Here is a 21,247-nt window from a genome sequence, read left to right on the forward strand (position 1 = left end):
CCTCGGGCCCTGGTTTGGGAGCGTGGGGAGCATCCTCAGGCTCAGAGCAGCCAGACTGTCGGGAGAAAGCTGGGATGGTGCCGGAATGCTCAGGGGCGGCTCGCTGGGGCGGAGGAACGAGCCGCAGGGCAGGGGTGGGTCCTGCAGAAGGAGAGGAAGGCTGATGATGTAGGAAGCAGGCGGGCTCCTTGGAGAAACTTGGGAGGTCAAGGATGGGGTCAGGGAGCATGAGGTAGGGCTGGCCGGCTGCTTCTTTGGGGTTAATCTGCCTCACTAATGCTGTCAATCAAGAAGCATCCACAGATACACAGCCTGCGGCCCCTCCAACACTTAGCAGACAGATGCTCCTCTTTCCCTTCTCAGGAAATCCAAAATCTGCTCATAACCTGGAGAAACTGAACTCTCCTCAGAGTTGCCCCTCAAGTCAAATCCTGTGGTTTGAGCAGGACAGGAGCTAAGGGAGTGAGTTTGTCGAGGATGGTGATGGACACCAGAGTTTGGTCATGGATGAGCTAGACTCACTGGTCCTCTTAGGAAGGAAGCCTTAGCTGCAGTGAGCACTGCGGGGGCCACTGTGTGCACCAGAGCAGGCCTCGCCACGGCCCAGGGGTTCTGTTCTCTGTGATCGTGTGTGGTTGCTGGACAGAGCACCTGCTGGCCGTGGGTCTCCATAGGGCAGGGACAGGCTGAGGAGACGCTGTGCCTGGTTCTCAGGGTTAGGCATGAGAGTAAGTAAGGACACTGACATTAGTCCAATCTCCAAATTGTCCTCTAAGAGCTTTCTCTGTAATAGACACTTACCCAGGGCTCCTCCTGCCTGGAAGCTCAGACTCTTGGAGGAGACAGAGAAATAAGTGAACATTTTAAAGGAATCCCATCTCAAAGGCTAGCATGAACTGCAGTGATTTTACTGTGATTTCCCCTGACATAAGGCCTCAGGTTTTGCCCACCACCCTTCAACTTCAGGGCCCAAAGGGGTGAGGGTGGCAGGGACCCTCGCTTCACTCATACCCCTCAGCAGCTTCTGGTTGGTGGGATTTAGAAGTTGTCATTCCCATCAGAGTGAACAGGTTGATGTCAGCCTAGCAGACACTGTGAATGCCTCCTGGGCCGGGTCCACCTGCTCCCCTCCTCTCTGAATTCTGTCTTGCAGCTTCTGACCAGTGTTGGGTTCCTCACCTTGATATCATTTAGAAATTCAGTTTTACATGTTGTTGGTCTTGACTGTGGACTGTTGCATTTTATTAATTTGAAAACAATTTATTTTTAATGATTCCTGTAGCCTCTGCTTCCTCCCCCAACTGTGCCCTCAGGGAAGGGCCCTTTGCCCTCTTCTTACTATCGAGAGTAGAACTGAGAACTGCCCTCTGTGGGCAGTGTGGGCTGCAGAGCATCACAATTACACATATGGCACTTTCCTTGGGCTAAAGTGGTATTCATGCCTTTGGGGAGTAATCACTGGGCAGTATATAGTCCTTTCAATGACACCCAAACAATCCCTGGTACCCTGCACAGAACTGATCAGTTCTACTGGCCTGAATTATTAAAGGCCCATTGCCAAGGTGGAAACAAAATCCCCTCCTTAGAATGTCTTTTCCCTCCTTTTTGTAAAGGAGGGCTTTTCACCTGTGGGTGGTCATGGCAGGTGCTCCCATCCCTGCTGTAGAGATGGCTCTTTGTCACCCAAGGCATCACAACTCAGCCCTCATTACCTGTGTCCCCAGGCCCACATGCTTAATTTCTTTGCATGCTCATAAATTAGTGTCCTCAAAGCCAGCTGCCCCCAAAAGCTCTTTCTTGTCTATGCCGCCCCCAGGCAGTAGCCCTTAAAGATTTAGTGTGTACCCTTCCTTTCTCTTGGAAGCCCTCCTTGTCTCCTCTGGGCTTCATGGTTTCTGCGTCTCTGAGCTCTTCAGTTGCTTCTGATTCGAACAGTATGGCCTGCTCCGCACATGATGACAGTTGGCTTGGCTTTAACCAGCCTCTCTGCACTGAAAGCAGAGAAAGCGATGGAACCCCATTCCAGTACTCTTGCCTGGAAAATCCTATGGACGGAGGAGCCTGGTGGGCTGCAGTCCATGCGGTCATTGAGGGTCGGACATGACTGAACGACTTCACTTTCACTTTTCACTTTCATGCATTGGAGAAGGAAATGGCAACCCACTCCAGTGTTCTAGCCTGGAGAATCCCAGGGACGGGGGAGCCTGGTGGGCTGCCGTCTATGGGGTTGCACAGAGTCGGACACGACTGAAGCGACTTAGCAGCAGCAGCAGCTGCACTGAAAGAGCTCCAGGGACCCAGCTCTTGACTCACTCTTCCTGTGCATCCTTGGGGTACCCGGCATGGGAGGAGGGATCAATAAGTGCTTGCGGAGGAGGTGACCAATTGATCGAGATGGCTGACCGGTCTCACAGTCTGTGTAGTGTGGTGAATTGGGTGCTCTTTTGGAATTTCCAAGATCAAAAAAGGGCAGGAGAAGGATGAAGCTGCAGGCAACATGGAAGCAGATCTTCCTACAGATCTCTCGCCCTGCAGCTGTGGGGTCCCACATTTACGATCCCAAAGCTACAGACCTAGGGACAAGGAGCAGTAAATCCTGCCTGTCAACCACCAATCATTACCCCTTTTTAGAAAACCTCCTTGCTCAGTTATAGGATTATCATCTAACTGATGACTGCTTTCTATACAAGGGGCCTTAGCATCTCAAAGAGCCTTGTGTGTGTCTGAGCAAATAACGTGAAATATTCTTATTTTTGCACGTTGGCTAACCAGGCTGACTGCTTTAGGACTGCTCATGGCTCCTTCTGGAAGACACTGTCATTAAAGAGAGTATGCAATTTCAAACAGAAATAACAACAACGGCACAATCTGTTAACTTGCTTACCCTTAGTAGACAACGGTCGGTGATAAATCTATATGGGTTGACTACCTGCCTTTTCCTTTCCTATTGGTGGTTTCCTTTCTCCTTCCCTTCCCGGGTGGGAGTTCGTGTTGTCTCACTCTGTGTGTTATCTGTGTGGAAGGCTGGAAACTCTGATTGTTTCCTTGGACTGACCCAGATTTACATCCCAACTCTGCCTCATAACTGGTCTGTGACCTTGGCCAGGTGGCTGGCCCTCACTCCTGCAGGTCTGTTGTGAGGAGCCCGGCACCACGTGTCCGCCGTTCTCATGGAGGATGCAGTGATGCACGCGCATGTGCGGCGAGCAGTGATAATGGATGGACTCGGCCTTTCGGTTCACTGCAGTATCCCCCAAAGTAGATCATTATTCTGTATGGAATAAATAGTGTTATCGGGCTGATATGCTTAAGGCTAATGAGCCCATGTCTAGCATCTGAGGAGCCAGATAACAAGACATGTTTTTCTCCATTGGCTTCTATTGATGTATTAATTAATGAAATCTAAGATTCCCCTTTGAGCTGGAGGAGTGTGTAAATCACTCCTGAGCTGTATACGTGGTGCATCTTCCCTCCTGCTCCCAGATGCTGCAGAGGGCTGGGAAGGGAAGCAGGGTCTGCTCTCTGGCCTGGCCCAGGTAGGAGCAGGAGCAGGTCCAGCCAGGAGGCAAGCCCCTCCTCCGCTGTTAGCCAGGGAGGACCAGCCGAGCAAGGGGGGCATCTTGGTTACAGGCTGGCCTCCTAGCTCAGCTTCTACTTTCCTCCCATTTCCCCTGGGAGTTCTGTCTTCAAAGGAGCCCCAGGACTCAATGGGCTGTTTTTGTAGTGACTGAAAAACTGCCCAGGATCAAGGCTGTGTGAGATCTGGGCAAGACTGTCCCCAGAGTGTTGGTTTGTTTGGGGTGACCATCAACTACCATGAGTGGCACTATGGAGAAAGTCACAGCATTGGTACAGACATGCCTGGGTTCTAGGCCTGCCCCCAGCACTGAATAGCTGCATAAATTATGTGTACATGCTAAGTAGCTTCAGTCTTGTGAGACTCATTGCAACCCTATGGACCATAGCCCACCAGGCTCCCCTGTCCATGGGATTCTCCAGGCAAGAATACTGAGTGGAGTGGGTTGCCATGCCCTTCTCCTTAGTCAAGTTGTTAAAAATCTGTGTGCCTCCATTTCCTTGTTTATGAAACAGATCTTGCTAATTCTGATGCTAATACATATCCTGAAGGGTGGATGGTGAAGATTACATGACCTAGGATGTATGACGAAGTTCCTGGAATAGGGTGTGCGTAGAATAAATAATTATGGGCCACAGGGACTATTGTTCTTTGTAACAATGATAATGTATCTTATTAAATATAGAATGAGAGAAATAAAATTGGTGTAAAGGTATTTCTTAGAAAAAGGAAATTGCATTATTTTTCATACCTTCTAGTAACTCAGCTTCTCTAATAATCTGTCAAGAAGATATCTTAAGGAACCTGCTTCAGTATTTAAATTCAGTGTTTGATTAGCACTTTATTTTCCATACAAAAGGAGAAAGGCATTTGAAAAAAGTTTTTGTCAAAGTGGCTTGCACTTCTTTCAACAACTTTGCTGGAAACATTCACTCGTATCTTGGCCACCCAAAGTAACCATGCTTCTTTGCCTTCGTGGTAACCAGGTGCCTCTATCTCCGTAGCTGAGAGATACCACCCTATATTCCATAGATAACCAAGTACCCACACACACTCTGTAAGTAACCAGGCACCCCAAGCCCTATTGATAACCATGTATTTCCACACCCATAGGGAATCATGCATCCCTCTGCCCCATAGGGAATCATGTCCTCATGCACACCAAGTACCCTTGCATCCCAGGCAAGACCTACACTCAAGTGATGGTATCTTTGCAGTCTGCTCTCTCACACATGAGAAGTCCCAAGACTGCAGGTGTCACCTCCCAGCCTGCAGGAGCAAGGCAGCCTCAGAAGCTCTGTCTTCTAGCCACTGCTGCTCCTCCCTAGGGTTTGGTGTGGCAGAGCCTCTAGGGAGCACGAGGCGGCGGCATGCATTTCTCTGGTCTGTTATCACAGAGCGATGGGCTGTGACCCAACTATGGGAAGCATGTCCCGCAGGCCGTGGGCCTCCACCACAAACCCCTGTGTCTCTTCCCTGATTCCCCCACTAACAGTGGACAGAGGGCACTCCCTACACGGTCCTTCACTTCTGGCACCTGCTGCCAAAACAGTGAGGATCAGGGCCTCTCAGCACTCACCACCACAGCCCCCAAGCCTTCTTTTCGTTTCTCATTTCACATCTATATACCTAATGTTTTGCAACTCAGACTGTATTTAGAATCAATAACCACTTAGAATTAAAATTCGAGCTGAACTATAAACCATAAAAGCCTCTGATTATTTCATTAGTAATTTGCTAATTGGCATTAGATATTTAATTACACCTTCCAAATATTTGATGAATTATTTCAGCTCCACATAGAAAACCAGTGATGGGGACTACATTCTTCAGGAAACCTAAACCCAGAGGGATAATTCCAAGGAAGCATTAGCATCTATGTGTGTCTTAAACCTGAGCAAGTGGTTTTGCTCTTTCTTTGAAGGTACCTACCCAGGCTGTCGTGAAGTCTAGCCTGGGATCCAGGGCCGTCTGTACCTCTCTCAGGCTCTCTCCATCAAGGCACTTTCTTTTCACCCTTTCCTTGCGGAGACATTATATTTTCTGCTTTGATCTGCTTCCCACAACATAAGGTGGTCCCCCACCCACCCTCCCGCAACCCCTTCCAAATCCTCCTGATGGGCTGTTGTTTGACATGGATAAGGAGGAGTCAGGTATTCCCCCCTCCCCCTCCCCCTGCCTCTCTCCTCCCATCCACCTAGCAGCAGGTTCTGTCTGCATTGGACACCAGGTGGCCCCCACAACCTTCTTAGAATGAATTTGCATTGGATATCACTCTGTCTCAGCTCCCTCCCTGAAGGTGTGGGAGTGCTGTTTCTCTAGAAGAAAAAAAAAAAAGATAATTTCAGTACATGAAAAAATGCACAAATGTTCATTTCTGTTTCTTCTGGGATTCTTCTGACGATAAGTAGGCACTGAATCCATGCGGCCCCAAAAGTGTGTCCTGCTCCTCAAGTCCTGCCTAGGACCTGCCTAGGACCCCAGGACCCCAGTCTATTGGTCCCCAGCCTGATGTACCCAAGTCTCCTTGGGACGATTCACAAGTGATGTAGAAAGATGTGTACTTAAAGCTGAGTGTTTGTTCTCTGCCTGCCCCACCCTCTGCAGACATCAGCTTGTCTCTGGCATGTGGCTAGTCTGAGAGCTATACCGGACCTAAAAGACACAACAGCACAGACGTTCCCTCACTGCACTTGCCCTGTGCCAGACCAAGGGGAGAGTAAGATATATTTGGCACATTAAATGCTCAGTTATTCTCATAACAGATTGCGGCAGGAAGCCATATGTGTAATTTCCAATGACCATTGCAGAGAAGGATGCCCAGGGAGGATGAACAGATAACATGGAAGAGAAAACTACATCCCACTCACAAACCTGCAATCCAGACCAGAAGGAAGACATTGGCTCTTAAAGGGCCAGCCATGCCCCCAGTGCAGTGCCTGTGGAGGACATGCCCCGTGGTGTAACCACACTTCCTCTGGCTATATTTCTCAGATGTGGAGAGATATATCCTCAGAAATTAAATCAAGGACCCCAGCAGCCCTTACGTGACAGTTGTCAATGCCCATTCCCTCACAGGCAGACTTATTCCAAATTAAGTGCAGTCATTTGGAATATCTGTGCAGGGAGGCTCATGAAGCTTGAAGACTGTGGACCCTCCATGTCTGTTGACAAACACTCCTGGAAGGAAGTAGAAGGAACAAAGAGAACCTCGAGCGTCCTGAGCACTGGCCCCAGCTCTTCTCCTAACTGGACCTTGAGAGTATTGCTTAACTCCTCAGGTGGCTCAGCCAGAAAATAGGCACGGTGTGCTCCCCCCATACAGATGGGAATCTACTGGCCGTGAGGTCTTGGTCACAAGCACCGAAGCCCGGGAAGGGTGAGGGGGTGGTGGAAGCAGGGGATATCGGCTCACTGAGCCATTAGCTCTCCCACTCCTTGTCTGGCTGCTGAACTTTAAAATTTATTTGCATTTTAACCAGCCTCTGTTAATAGATATACCAGTTTTTAAGAAAAGCTTCTTCAGATCCCTTTGGAAATTGAAGGTGAAGGTGAAGTCGCTCAGTCGTGTCTGACTCTTTGCGACCCCGTGGACTGTAACCTACTAGGCTTCTCCGTCCATGGGATTCTCCAGGCAAGAATACTGGAGTGGATTGCCATTTCCTTCTCCAGGGGATCTTCCCAACCCAGGGATCGAACCTGGGTCTCCCCCATTGGAGGCAGACGGTTCAACCTCTGAGCCACCAGGGAAACCCCTTTGGAAATTGGGTGGGTCTAAAATAAAAACCAATTGAGGAATTTTTCAATAGAAATCTAGCTCTAATGATCAACACAGAGGAGACTTTTTACTCCTCTCTGGACCTGGAGCCACTCTGGAACAGTGATGCTTCCAGAGTGTGAAGTTTGTGCAGTCTCCAAACCCCAGGATGAGTGTTCTGGAGGAGAAGGTGCAAGTCGGCATACAGCAGCCTTAGGGCTGAGTCCAGCCTCCAAACCCCAACCCCAGCTCTGATCTGGCCTCCGTCCACACCACAGCCCCAGGGCTCCCCAAGGGCATCCTCCTCCTGACCCCGCCCGCCTCACTTTCTGCTCAGCATTAGCATCTCCACCACTTCCTAATCCTGGGAAGAATCCGGTCTCCATGGGCTCAGTCAAGGTCAATGTTTGACAGCTGAATAAAAGAGAAAATGCCATGGTTCAACTGGAAACAAAGAAGGGGCTCTTGGGAGATCCTTATCACCTGGGTTAATGTCAAAGTCAGACAGGTCTGATTAACTGATTAAGCTGATTCACTTAGCCTGGCTCGCTTTCTTCCCCAGCTTCTGCCTTCAACCCTCCAAGATCTTTAGGGCCAAGAGCAGGGGCCATCTCCTATGGGATGCCTTTCCCCATCTCCAGCCAGAATGCACCCTAGGGTCTCTGGCACTTCCTTCTTGGACACTAATTACCCTTTGAGTAATGCCGGCTTTGTATATCTTCCTTCCTTCCAGGTGACACAACGCCTGAGCTGGATTCCTCTGTGTTTCCCCCACAGCTTAAGGCCTGGCACAGGTTAGGTGCTCAGTAACTGTTTTGGTTTTGAGTGAGTGGGAGGCTGAAATCAATTGCACACACCGCGTTTGGGAGCTGGGGTGAGAGGAGCCTCTTGCATATTAAGGTGCCACTGATGGCATGGTGAGGTTGGCCCTACACAAGATCAATGTCAAAACTTTTGCCTCTGGTCCCAGACATTGTCTGGAAGAAAGTAATCAGAAGAGAGGCTGGGGAAAAGGCATTTCTGGAAAGAGCAAGGCAAAAAGTCACTGTCCCTTGGAGGGTAAGAGGAACCATGTTCTAGGGGCTGGCCTTCCAATCAGACATGAAGGACAGAAGGATGGTGGCTGGGTGAGACTGGGAGGAGCTAGGGCAGCTACCCCAGGCCAAATACCATCCAAAAAGACTCTTTACAGGGAGTGTTCCAACTTCGTATCCTTACCTTTAAGGTCTTTGAACTTTTGAAGTGCTTTTTCTCCCTGAAGATTGGCCCCTGAGATCAGGGGCATGGGTGGTGGAAGAGACCTTAGGATGGCAGGTTCTAGGGGATGGGAGAGCACGTAACAGGAGGTGAGTTTCCAGAGGGAGTGTCTTCTGGATTTCAATAAAAATGCCTGGTTCCATATCCCTATTGGGTAGTGAGACAAATAAGGGGTTACCTGCTCCATGCTCAGTTTCTGAGCACGTGCAAGGCCACTGTATCTAGGGATTTTAACAGACAAGAGTGTATCGTTTTCCCCAGGTTGGGCAAATGCACACACACAGAGGCAGACTTATTCCAAATTAAGTGCAGTCATCTAGGAATATCTGTTCAGGGAGGCACATGAAGCTTGAAGACTATGGGCCCTCCATGTCTGTTGACACACACTCTTGGAAGGAAGTGGAAGGAACAAAAAGAATCCCGAGTGTCCTGAGTAGACCCTACACACAAACCCTAGGGCTGTGAAGATGATGAAAAGTTATGATGCGACCTGCTCTCTTAAAACATCCTCTCTGTGTCCCCTTCCCGCACACATGTACAGCTGAATACTGTGTGTCAGACACTGTGCTAGGGGTCAGCAAAAAGGCAGCATGTCCCTGCCCTCATGGAACTTGCAGGCTAGTGGAAGAGACCTACACCAGTCAAATAATCTCATTATCAATAAATGGGGACGTTTGCTAGGAAGAACAGAAAAGATGCTGAGTTGAGAAGAGATCATGGGCTATAATCTGATCCAGGTTTAGGGGAGAGAGAAGTCAGAATAAGCCTGACCAACAGTATTTCAATATAATAGAGGAAAATCATGTAAAAGTGACTGAGTCCACTTCTGCCTTCTAAGGATATGTGGCTATAAGGGGTACGTGTGTGTGGCTAAGTCGCTGCAGTCGTGTCCAACTCTTTGCGACACTACGGGCTGCAGCCTGCCAGGCTCCTTTGTCCATGGCATTCTCCAGGCGAGAATACTGGAGTGGGTTGTCATGCCCTCCTCTAGGAGATCTTCCCGAGCCAGGGATTGAACCCACACCTCCCATAGCTCCTGCATTGCAGGCATATTCTTTACTGATGAGCCACCAGGGAAGCCCCCTTACAAGGGGTAGGATAGCAGAATTCACATCAACAAAGAAATAACTGTCCCTCTTTTCAGAGGGCTAAAATTTGGAGAAGTTGCCAGTGGTGCGGCTACTGAACTTAAGATCAGGTCTGTGTGTATGCAGGTGGTAGACAGTGGGGCCTGGCACTGGGTCTGGGGTCAGAGGGAGAGGGGCTAACTTGCTTCATGTAATAAAGTGCATTTCCTGCTCCAGTAGGTCTTCCAGGCCCAGGGATTGAACCTGTGTCTCCTACATTGCAGGAGGATTCTTTACATGTTGAGCCATTAGGGAAGCCCTGATAAAGTGCTAGGGTTTATAATGAAATCATTTATCTGAATTGCTGGAGTGTTGATGAACTAGGGAGAGAGAGGGCTCCTGGTAATAAGGGAACAGGAAATCCAAGTTTGTGGAAAGGATGAGAGTCTTTGGCAGAAGAGAGAAATCTATTATTTATTTTTAAATTCTCTGCTGTGAGGAAGTTCAGAGCCCCCCTCTGGACCCTACTCCCCTCAACCCTATTACTCCTGAATCATTGGTAAAGCTCTACCCAAGCTTCCTCCAGGAAGTGATACTGTAGATGGGAGGTGAAAGGGAGCTTAAAGAGAAATGAGAGAGCTTGGCTGACAAGTAGAAGTTGGGTAGAAGCTCCAACAGTTCAGAAGCTCCTGAATTTGGCTGGAGCCGGAAGTTGGAGTCCTCGGTCATGGGACTCCTGGGAAGGTTTCTGGACTCGCCGCAGGTCACGAGGTTGGTACTGGGGCTGCTGCTGACCTACATTCTGGACTGCATTAAAGTTGAGAACTGGGGATAGAGAGCCTTTTTATTTGTCTGTACGGGACTAACACTACTAATGTAAATGTTCTAAAATCTGAACACTAATCAGATTTTCAAGGGGAGAAACATCAGAATTCCAGGACTGTTTTAAACAAAACCTTTCATTAAATCTGAGTATGTTCAGCAACTGGTGCTAATGGCTAAAAACGATGGACAAGTGGATGTCCTGCTGAAACGCTTTCCTGAAGGGCCGGGACCATTTGTGACTAGCATGAAGAGTGCTGGCATCCCCCTGGTGGGGCTGAGACACTTGAAAGCTGCTTGTCTTAAAAGGCTCTAAAAATGGTGCCCCACAGTGTCTGTACACATGGCTCATGCTCGGCAAATCCTTTGTGCAGACAGAGCAAGGTACACTCTGTTCCTTATCTGAATTCCCGCTTGTTCCGAACTAATTAGGAGCATCTTAATAAAGCAACTGTATCAGGAGTCCGGTGACCCCCCTCCCCCTACTCCACCCACAATCAACTTTGGTAGATCCAGCGTGGATCAGGGCTGGGGATGCACTTCAACTTAGCATCTGCAGGCTGGCTGTGGTTTCTATCGTCCCCCATGGAGTCTGGAGATAGAGCCCCCCTTTGCAAAACACTGCCCTTGAAAACTGGAAGAATTACTCAGTAGGAACAATTTACACAGGGCTTTTCGGAAGTGGCGATGTTGCCGTTATAGGCCAGATAATCTCTCTGTCCTCTGGGCTGCCTGGGGCACTCGGTCTGCAGACTCAGCCTCTACCATCATCGGTGCCAGGAGCACCCCCCCACCCCCCCACCTCCCAGAGTGGCAGCCAGAAATATCTCCAGATGTTGCCAGGTCTCCCCTGGGGAGCAAGTTTGCCCCATGGTTGAGAATCATTGATCCAGCAGAGGCAATTCACGAGACTCTGCCCTCAAAGGGCTTAAAATCAGCAATGACAGGTGAACCGGTCGCGTAGGCAGGGGTAGCAAGGCGGAGGACCCTGGGGGAGAAAAGCGCCTGCGTCCACGATCTTTAATAACTCTCCCTCACGATTCCGATTCCAGCCAGTCCTTTCTGCTTTCCTCTTTCCTAAGGACTATATTTCTGAGGTCCCAGGTGACACATTCGACTCATTAAGGCTTCTTAATTCCCACATGAATTATTGCTGGAAGGGTCTGAAGGCCCAGTATCTCGCCTTATTACACCTGTAGTTATGAGCAGTAACTATGGCCTTTATTACAACATTCAGCACCAGCCATTAAATTTGAGGCATGAAAATGATTATTTCACCCCCAAATCCACTTACCACTGGCACACTTCCACACATGTTCTCATACCATACCCAGCCTCAGGAGCTTGCCCGTCAGAGGTCCTCCCAAATGCCGGGACGGTCTACTGTGTCCCCTGGTTTACTGAGGCTCCTGTCAATCATTCTTCATGACTGTTCATAGAATCAATTTTTAGATTTCCTTAGGTGTAGGCATTAGCTAATATTTCAATAAATAAAGCAAAAGCTAGCACTGTCACTCCCTCCCGTTTCACCAAAGGATCTTTCTTTTCCCTATAGAAACGCGGTAGGGCTAAAACCTTCCTTGTTTAGCTTGGGGCTAAACACACCCTACACGAAGCAGAAAAATCATCTAATTTTTTCAATGAAAGCCTGTGCCAGTCAAAGACATTCTTAGCTACTCACACTTAAGAGGCATCAAAAATGTACAAATATTGGAATCCTCAGCCTCGACAGGCAAGTTACCATGTACACAATTATGAAAGGGAACCAGATTAAGAGAGAGTGTGCAGAGTGCCTTTGAAATATCGATGAAAACGTGGATGCGGCTTCATTTTAATGTTTTTGATTTCCCCGATAACGAGGAAATTGTCCTCGTTTTCATTGGTAGACGTTCTTAAAGGTTTTAAAATCTGAATATTAATGCTGCTCCCTTATGCAGTGTATAAATGACTTTTGACAATTCTGGTGGCTCTCGTTCTGAGTCCACGGCTGAAAATGGAAAAAGCAGTGGCCAACGAGAACCCGGGGAAGGTCGGGGATGCTGCGAGGAAGGGAAGAAAGAGAGGAGAAGCATCCTGGCAACAAAATCTTCCTCTCCCACGAAAGAGTTAACAGAAAGAAATAAAATCAGATATGTGTAGCCTCCAGACGTCCATTAAAGTGCAGAATGCTGTTTTCTATCACAGATTATATGCCAGATGTTCAAACTATCTCTAATCATTGCAGATGTAATGGAGTAGAATGTTGCAGTTTGTGAGTTTACTGGCATTAATCCTATATACTGCACAAGGGAAAAGATTTTAAATATATAATTATATCTCATTAATACTCAGGTTTTATTTCCTTTCAATGGAACAGGACTTATTAAAGCAACCATTTACCGCATGTTTTCTTTCAGTATTTGGCCCTGGCATCATCCTGTGTGCATTCGACGTGTAAATATGTACTAACCTGGGTGCACACAAACACCCAGGGAAGGTTGTGAGTCCGCTGGTACCCAAATTCACTTTTATATGCATGAGATGTTTTCATATTGTAAATTGATAAGAGGGACTTAACTGCATGCATTCTGAGTTGCTACTTGGATTTTCTTCATGCCGGAAATATTTGTATTTCTTAATTTGAAAGGAAATTGCCTGTGCTCCAGCTTTTTATGGCTTGTTGGGAGAAGGTGCACCCTGGGCTCCAGAGAGGCACTTCGTGGGTGTGGCTGAGAGCAGAAACGCTGCTTGGAGCCCATGTTCTCCCAGGCCCTCACAGGATGCACTAAAGAACCACAAAAGTTGTTTTTTTGTTTTTGTTTTTCCCCAGAGAATCACCAGGATTAGGATGTATCTCCAGAGTGATCTGGGCTGAAGAATAAGGAAATTCCCTTCTGAGCACCCCCAGTTTCCCCCCTCTCAAATGAAATGACACCTTTTTCAGCAACCCACTAAATTGGCTTCAGACGTGGAGTGCTAGCACTAAGCCCCTCCGGGCTGACAGCCAGCCTCCTCCTTGCTGGGCACACTCACAGTGGTGTCTCTCTCTACCTGCCTCCCGCTGCAGCAGCGGCTGTCCTCTCTTGCCTTCTCCCTGTGAGTTCAGCATCCTCTCCGCTCCAAGAGGTGGATTTCCTCAGCCAGGACCAAGCTGACCCCAAGGGGGTTGGATGCACATACCCTGAGCTGGGAAATGCTGGGAGCTTGATTCTTCATAAGCAGAGAGGCTGAGTATTCAGGAACCCCACTTTTCCTCTGGACTAACTCTTAATTCACATCAGTGATTTATTGGATTATTCTAGTAGTGGATTTCCAGACTGGCAGGGCCATATCCACCTTGGTCTCTGAATCCCTCATGCCAAAAACGGTGCCTGATACATAATGGGCTTTTCCTACCTCTTTCTTAAATGAGAGAGTAAAAGAATAAATTAATGGAGAGTGATGGCCCTTTGGGAAAAGCTGGGTGGGGCTGACAATTTAATACGACGTCCTTAGCTATGACTTTTGGCGTGGAAAAGAGTTTGATGGATTCTGCAGTAATGAGATTGACGAGACAGATGGTCGCTGCCAGGAATTCAGCAAAGGCCAGGGTGACAGAGAGGTGACAGCTCTGTCAGATCCGGGTGCCAGGAGCCGTGGGAGCTCAGTCGTGCTTTTAGTGCCTCAGGAATTGGAGGATGGTTGGGTGCAGGACCTTCGAGGTGCAAGCCTGAGGTCGAGTGGCTGGAGATGGCTGGGCGTACCTGGAGGGCCCGGAAAGTCCCAGAGGGGTGTTGCGGGACAAAGCAGATGTAGCTGCAATAAACGGGGAAGGGGGTTGGGAGGAGGAGAGGGGAGGGGTCCACGGGTGTCTCTTAAATGATCCAGCTCATCAGACTCTTTGGACTTCTGGCTTTGTCGTTTTGTTTTTTAAATATTTATTTCTGGATCCTGCCAACTGGATGGACAGTCTCAACTCTCTCTCTCTCTCTTTTGCTTCTCTCTCTCTCCTTCTCCATTCCTGTAGGACACTAAGACCAACGGAGGGAAAAAACAAAACAAAACTGGGTATTTGCCTCTGGAGAGAGAGCTCAAATGGGTACACCCAGAGCATTATATGGAGACAGTGTTATATGGAGAGAAATGTCCAGGTTAGAATCATGTTAGAGAAGGAGTTGGTGGGGGTGGGATGGAGCAGCTCATCTGCCTCTCTTCTGTTTTAAAGGCCTGCAGATGTCAGAGCTCCAAGGCCAGGAGTGGGGCCAGGGCTGGGGAGGAGCTGCAACCAGAGTGGGAGCTCCAGGGGAGGTCAGGCAAGCTGAGCAAGGCAGGCGCATCCCATGGCTTCCCCCGGCCCCCCGGCCCCCCGGCCCCCAGGGCTAGCAGTCAGTCTTGAGGACTTGAGCTGGAGGAGAACAGCTGTCAGGTCCAGAGGGCGGTGGTCATGCTGGGGTGAGGAGAATGACAAGTGGGGGAGCTTCCTCTGGGAACAAGACCGGGGTGATAAAGGGGACAGTGAAAAGGTGGAATGGAAGAGAGTCATGTCAAAACAGACAGCCGAGGAACTCTACTGGTCAGGGACCGAAAAGAAAGTTTCTACAGGAAACTGAAGAATCTGGCAGTCTCGGAGAGTAGGCTCATGCCTTTCAAAGGAGGATGGCTGCTGCTGCTGCTGCTGCTGCTAAGTCACCTCAGTCGTGTCCGACTCTGTGCGACCCCATAGATGGCAGCCCACCAGGCTCCCCCGTCCCTGGGATTCTCCAGGCAAGAACACTGGAGTGGGTTGCCATTTCCTTTTCCAATGCATGAAAGTGAAAAGTGAAAGTGAAGTCACTCAGTCGTGTCCGACCCTCAGTGAGGGCCTTGCTGAGGGTGACCCTCTCCCATGTCATGGGGGACTTCCATGCCCTGCACTGAGTTCTTCCTTGGCTCACTTTTGAGAAAATTTGGGGTCTGAGGCCCACAGCCTGGCTGTCAGGCCTCTACTGCCTGACGGTGGGACAGAGATTCCTTTTTTTTGCCCAGCTCAGTTGAATTCTGTCCTGTTCTGCACTTAAAAGGGACCAGGCATCTACATCTCTGTTTCTCCCACTGGACTCTGAGCTCCCAAAACCGGGTGGCCTAGGAGAGTGGGCTCTGGAGCTCGGCTGGCTCTGTCCATCAGGGAGGCCTGCCCTTAGCTGGTTCTGTGACCACAGGCAGGTTCTTTAACCTTTGTCGTCTGTGCAGGGTTGCTTAGAGAAGTAAATGAACATGGACTTGGAGGGCACACAGAAGAGCGTCTGCGTCTCTAATGTCACAGGTGGGGGCCCCAGAAAGCCGGCTCTGAGATGAGGTTCATGTGCAGCAGGAATACTGGGGAGTGCTTCGGGAATCAACACCCGGGAAGGGAGGGGAAGGAGACAGATGTGGTGGTGGGAGAGTGAAGCTGACCCATAGACCCAGCGACATCCGCAGCCATCCTTTCAGGAGCTCTAGAGCCAGACTGGCTTTTCAGGTTGTTCGACTGAGATGGTGGGGCCTTGATGCTCCTTTGTCCACAGTCCCTGGAGATGGGATGGCCCTGGCTGAGGTGACTCTCTGCAGCTGAAGCGATTCTTGAAGGAGCTGACAGTTGGAGGTTGTCTGCTGAACTCCCAGAAGCTGGGGCAACACACCCTTCCTTGAAGGGGGTCTGGGCAGTGCCATCCGTCCTCCACTGTCTACCTTAGGCCCTTCAGACTCACTTCTTCATCCCATTCAGGGAGCAGCTCCCATAGAATCCTGTGGGTCTTTCTTCCTGAGGGGAGCTTAAAGGAGGAAGGTTAACAAGATGACGTGAACCTGGCTGCTGGTCTCAGAGTCCCAGCTGGTACCACCATCCATCTTCTATGAATCCTTGAATGCCCTCGGCCTCAGCCAGCACCTGTGCTCGGCTGAACTGCTTGCTAGGGGCCATTGCCCAGTATTTCGCCTTTAAGTGTCTAAGAGTTCGCGTTTCTGGCCATTATGTCTTTCTCAGAGTCATCGCATTTGCCCACTTAACACCTTAATTGGGTAAAGGAATGCCTCAAATGCCAAGGAGATCCCCTGACTGCCAAACGGATTCCCTTCTCCCTTCCTTGGGTTAGAGCAGCCTATCCTCCACCTGACAGGGAGGTCCAATCACCCTGCAAAGATGGTGACTCTCTTATCTGCTGCTCCCTTGGCACTGGCGTCTGAAGCCGCCAGGGGACAATCATGGCTTGTGATTAAATGGGGTGCTGTGGTTCATCATGCTAACTTCCTCCTCCAAGTTTCCCTCAGGAAGAAAGGCTTCCTCTGTCTTCTGGTGGGAGGATCCTCCTTTGGCAACCAAGATCTTTGAAACTGCAGAGCTTAGAATCACATTGTTCAGGAAGCACAAGTTCTCCAATGGGAGACTGGGGATAATGGTAAGTAAGGCTGCTCGTAGTCCACCTCGTGGGTCTCTGGACCCATGCATCTTTGATCTTGGGTGCACGGGTTTGCGTCAAAGTCTGAGGTGCTGCCTCCCTTTGGGTGGCTCCTCATTCTCACGCAGTATTGTCCTTCAGTTAGCACTCTCAGCGCCTTCAGCAGCCTTGCTTCTGCCTCTGCCAGGCTGGCAGCTTTCAGAGGATGCGCTATGACAACCAGAAGGCCCCATGGTCATGGACCCACCCCCGCCTCTCTTCTGTTATACAATGGACCCCCTGGCCTGATGAGTTGTTACGTGGATTCCATCCAGATTGCAAACCCTCTGTATGCCCTCAAGCGTGATGTGGCTGAGGCTTTGAGGACAGAAAAAGGCAAATATATACCCAAGATATGTGCTTGTTCCTGTCAGAAGGAATTGCCAGAGTTTCCAGGGCAGAAGGAGGTGATGTGGTCAGCTTCCTGCCCTCTAGCTGGTCGGTTTCCTCAGGAGGTGGCCCTGTATCTGCGTCTGTTTGGTTCTGCGGCTGTTGGTCAGGTTGGTCGGGTGCGGCTGTGGCAGGAGCTTTGGTAAATGGAAGACTGTGCATGCCCTCTGTCCCTGCCGCTGCGCCTCTGCTGTTCACACCGCACCTTGCTCAGCACTGGGGTGGCTGTTGAGAGGCTGGCTGATGCCAGCTGGCCCTGCATTTTGTTTGCTTGGCTTCAGTGTACTTTGTATGGTAGAAACTCTCTGGCAAATATTAATATGATATGAAGGTCTTCATGTTCACTTCTACATTTGGGTGAATCCATGTGCTGCTACCCAAAACCTTGTAACCCTGTTCTTTTAAGTCTTTTTAAATGTAGGTTTCATTATTATTCAAGGTATGGTGAGGCCAATAGATCAGATGACTGTTATTGAAAAGACAGTTTGCTACTCACAGTTCTCAAGAGAAGGGGGCTTGCCACACCACGTGGGGCTACTTGGGGGAAGTTTCATGGTCAGCCAGGAGGCAAAAGGTTGAGGGGAAAGTTTGGGTGAGAGTCTTTATCATGGTTTCCATGGAGAGCAACTTGCAAGGCAGGGTAAGCAAGTGAAGCAGGTTTAGGATTGGCTAGTTTGAATAATTTTAGCAAACTCCAGTGTGTAGGCACTGCCTGTAACCTGTTTGGTATCTAGCCCTGGGGTGATTAGGGCAGGGGAATATTGGCCCCAGAGGGTAAGAGACCTGTGAAAGCCAGGTAAAGAAGGGGGTGGGGGTAGGCTTTGGATTGGTTGGTTTACCTATTAAAAGTATGCTCAAAGGGAAATTATTTGCTCTTTTTAGGGATTAGCTAGCCTGAGGGTCTCTCCTAGTCAGCCAGAACAAAGTTCCCAACTCATCATATAAAAGCAATATAAATACCATATATACATACATATATATATATATATATATATATATATATATATATATATATATACATACATATATATATATATATATATATCAGGAAGATCCCCTGGAGAAGGAAATGGCTACCCACTGCAGTATTCTTGCTTGGAGAATTTCATGGGCAGAGGAGCCTCATGAGCTACAGTTCTGGGGTTGCAGAGTTGGTCATGGCTGAGTGACTGCACACACTAATACACTAATGGCTCTCATTCTGGGTCCTAACCATTTAGCCTGGCTATTTTCCACTGCCCATGTGTCCACATATATTCTGATCTTTGCCCATATAAAGTAGTTGACCAGGTATGCTGCATAAGCTGTCCATTGAGAGAATTTCTCCTCGCCACTGTCTTTCGGAGTCACTGCTGACTCTTTTCAGAGTCACCGTCCCTACTCCTAAGTAGGACCGTGTATAGGGTAGCTGCTGTCCATTGTCATCTTTCAGCCACATACTGAGCTGAACCGCCCACGAACCAAGCCTGAGCTTTTCCTTCCTCTGTCAGATGCCTGTAAGGGCTCCCCTAAAGTCAGAGGGTGAGCTCAGGAGAGTATCAGGGAAGTGAATGATGTGGGGGTCGGAGCTACCTAATCATACAACTGGCTTGTGTCCTCTGGCCCTGCTGTGCTAGGTTCTGGATTAGCCACTTCCACAATCCCTGGATTATTGCTGGGCTCCCCTTTCTCTTCTAAATGCCATTTGAAGCTAGAGATTTTCATGTTACTTGGTATATAGGTAAGAGCAGTATTTCCAGATGTGGAAGATGCAAAGATTCTAGAACAAGGCACTGTGCTTGTTTCCTTTTGGTGGGAGCTACAGTTTATCTTTTACAGTGTAAAGGATGTTTTGTTGTGTCTTTTACAGCTCAACTCCTAAGGCTATACTCGAGTATAAAATTTAAAAAAATATGCAAGGACACTGAGTCTTGGAAGGAGGTTTTCTCCCCCACCTCTGGAATACAAGTGTGTTACCAAAGCCTCCAAAACTCTGTTGGATATGATTAGCATGATGTCATTGACATAGGGGATCGGTGGGATGTTTTGTGAGACCTCCTGATAGTTGAGATCACTTTGACTATATTATGACTGAGTGTTAAAAGAGGAGTAGGGAGACCTGTAAATGTTTGCTGTTCTTCCCAGAATCATTTCTGATCTTTTTTTCTGATTGTGATGGAAAAGAATACATTCCCTAAATCAAAGGCTGCAACCGTGTTCTTGAGGTCATATCGATCTACTCTAGTGAAGATACTACATCTGATAAGGGAGCTGCATTTTAGGCACCTGCTTGGCTGAGTTTGAGGAGTCCATTGCCATTTTCCAGATTCACCTGCTTTTTGTGCAAGGGCTACACTAGTGAGCTAAATGGACATGTGATGGGAATCACCACCCTTGCGTCTCTTAGATCTTTCAAAGGAGCTCAAATTTCTATCGCCCTGGGATACAATATTATTATTTAAATTCTATCTTGATTTAGGGGGATTGTATAGGCTTCCACTTGGATGCTGGTCCCCAGTAAGGCAGCTGTTACTCCACAGGAAAAGACTCTGTGTGTCAATTTCCCGGTATGTCTATACTGATGTTCCATCCAGTGAAGCCACTGTGAGGAAGACTTTGGCCAGAGCTCCACTGATCACGTTTCCTCTATATCTCCTTCTACCAGAAGACTGTGATAAATCTTTGGGTCTCTGGGTATTGATGTCAATCCAAATCCTGTGTCCAGCAGTCTTAAAAATAGTCGGTTGCTTCCCATTTCTTAGGGCACAGTGCAACTCTCTCTGGGGAAGGACTTAGAGAACTATTATTGGGTATACTTGCCATGGTATTGTAGGATCCCCTCTTGTGGAGACATGGATTTTTATCAATTCAGTGGAATCCAGGTCTAAAATTTGGGCAAGGTATCATGGCTTTTTGTTGGGGCAACTGCTCTCAATCTCTTTACCATGCCCCTTTGATTTTTTGATTTGTGTGTGTGTGTGTGTGTTGTTGTCATTGTTGTACAAACTGAGTAGTATCCTTGTTGGTTGCTCTTCTATTTTTCCTCTAGGGACACTGTGTTCTATTAACCGTCTTGATAATGCTCTGCAGATCAGTGGTCCTCTGACCTTGCACTTACTATAATAATTGTGTCCTCCTGGCTTCTGGAGATGAAGTACCGCATAATGACTGCTCCCCTATGGGCTCAGTGTTTTTCCCGTTGTCTCCATTGCTCAGTTCTGTAACAGCCTCCTCTACCACTCTCTGTGGTCTGCAGAGGGGAATTATTATTGAACTTCACAAAGATCCTGTGCCCCTCCCGCCAGTGCATTCTATTAGACCTATTGTGAATGAGATACTCTCTAGACTTTCCCATGGAGCATAGCCATCTGGGTTTTTTTGCCTTCCAGGGTATATCCATCCTGGCATGACTAGATCCTTTAAACCGCTTCTTGTGCTCTCTGCTGTGGTAATTCTGGTATTTAGTGTGGCTCTTTGCACCTTCCATGCTCCCAGAAGACATCTTAGTAGCACATTTCTTCATCTCCTCGGTTTTTGCCAAGGTTTCAAATCTTGTATTCTGAAAAAGTGCTCCCAAATTAACAAACTGCATCTGCTTCAGCCTCTTGTTTTGGTTCCCTTGCTCAAGCACTATCAGTGTCTAAGTCTGTATCTAACCTGGCTCTAATAGGTATATCCTGGAAGGATCTTGTAGTGCCTTTAAGGGGCAGCACTTTTTCTCTTATCAGATCCAGTATGAGCCCAGCTGGCTTTTGTTGCAATTTAATCCTAGTGCAGGAGTAGGGGAAGTAGAGGTCAGTGTTGATGTGGAGAGGACTTCACATTGCCTGCAAGCAAGGGGAGGAGTTGGCTTCCCTGGTAGCTCAGATGGTAAAGAATCTGCCTGCAATGCAGGAGACTGGGGTTGGATCCCAGGGTACAGAAGATCCCCTGGAGAAGGCAATGGCCACCCACTCCAGTATTCCTCCCTGGAGAATTCCATGGACAG

Source organism: Capricornis sumatraensis, chromosome 20 (genome assembly GCF_032405125.1).
Source record: "Capricornis sumatraensis isolate serow.1 chromosome 20, serow.2, whole genome shotgun sequence".
Lineage (NCBI taxonomy): Eukaryota > Metazoa > Chordata > Mammalia > Artiodactyla > Bovidae > Capricornis > Capricornis sumatraensis.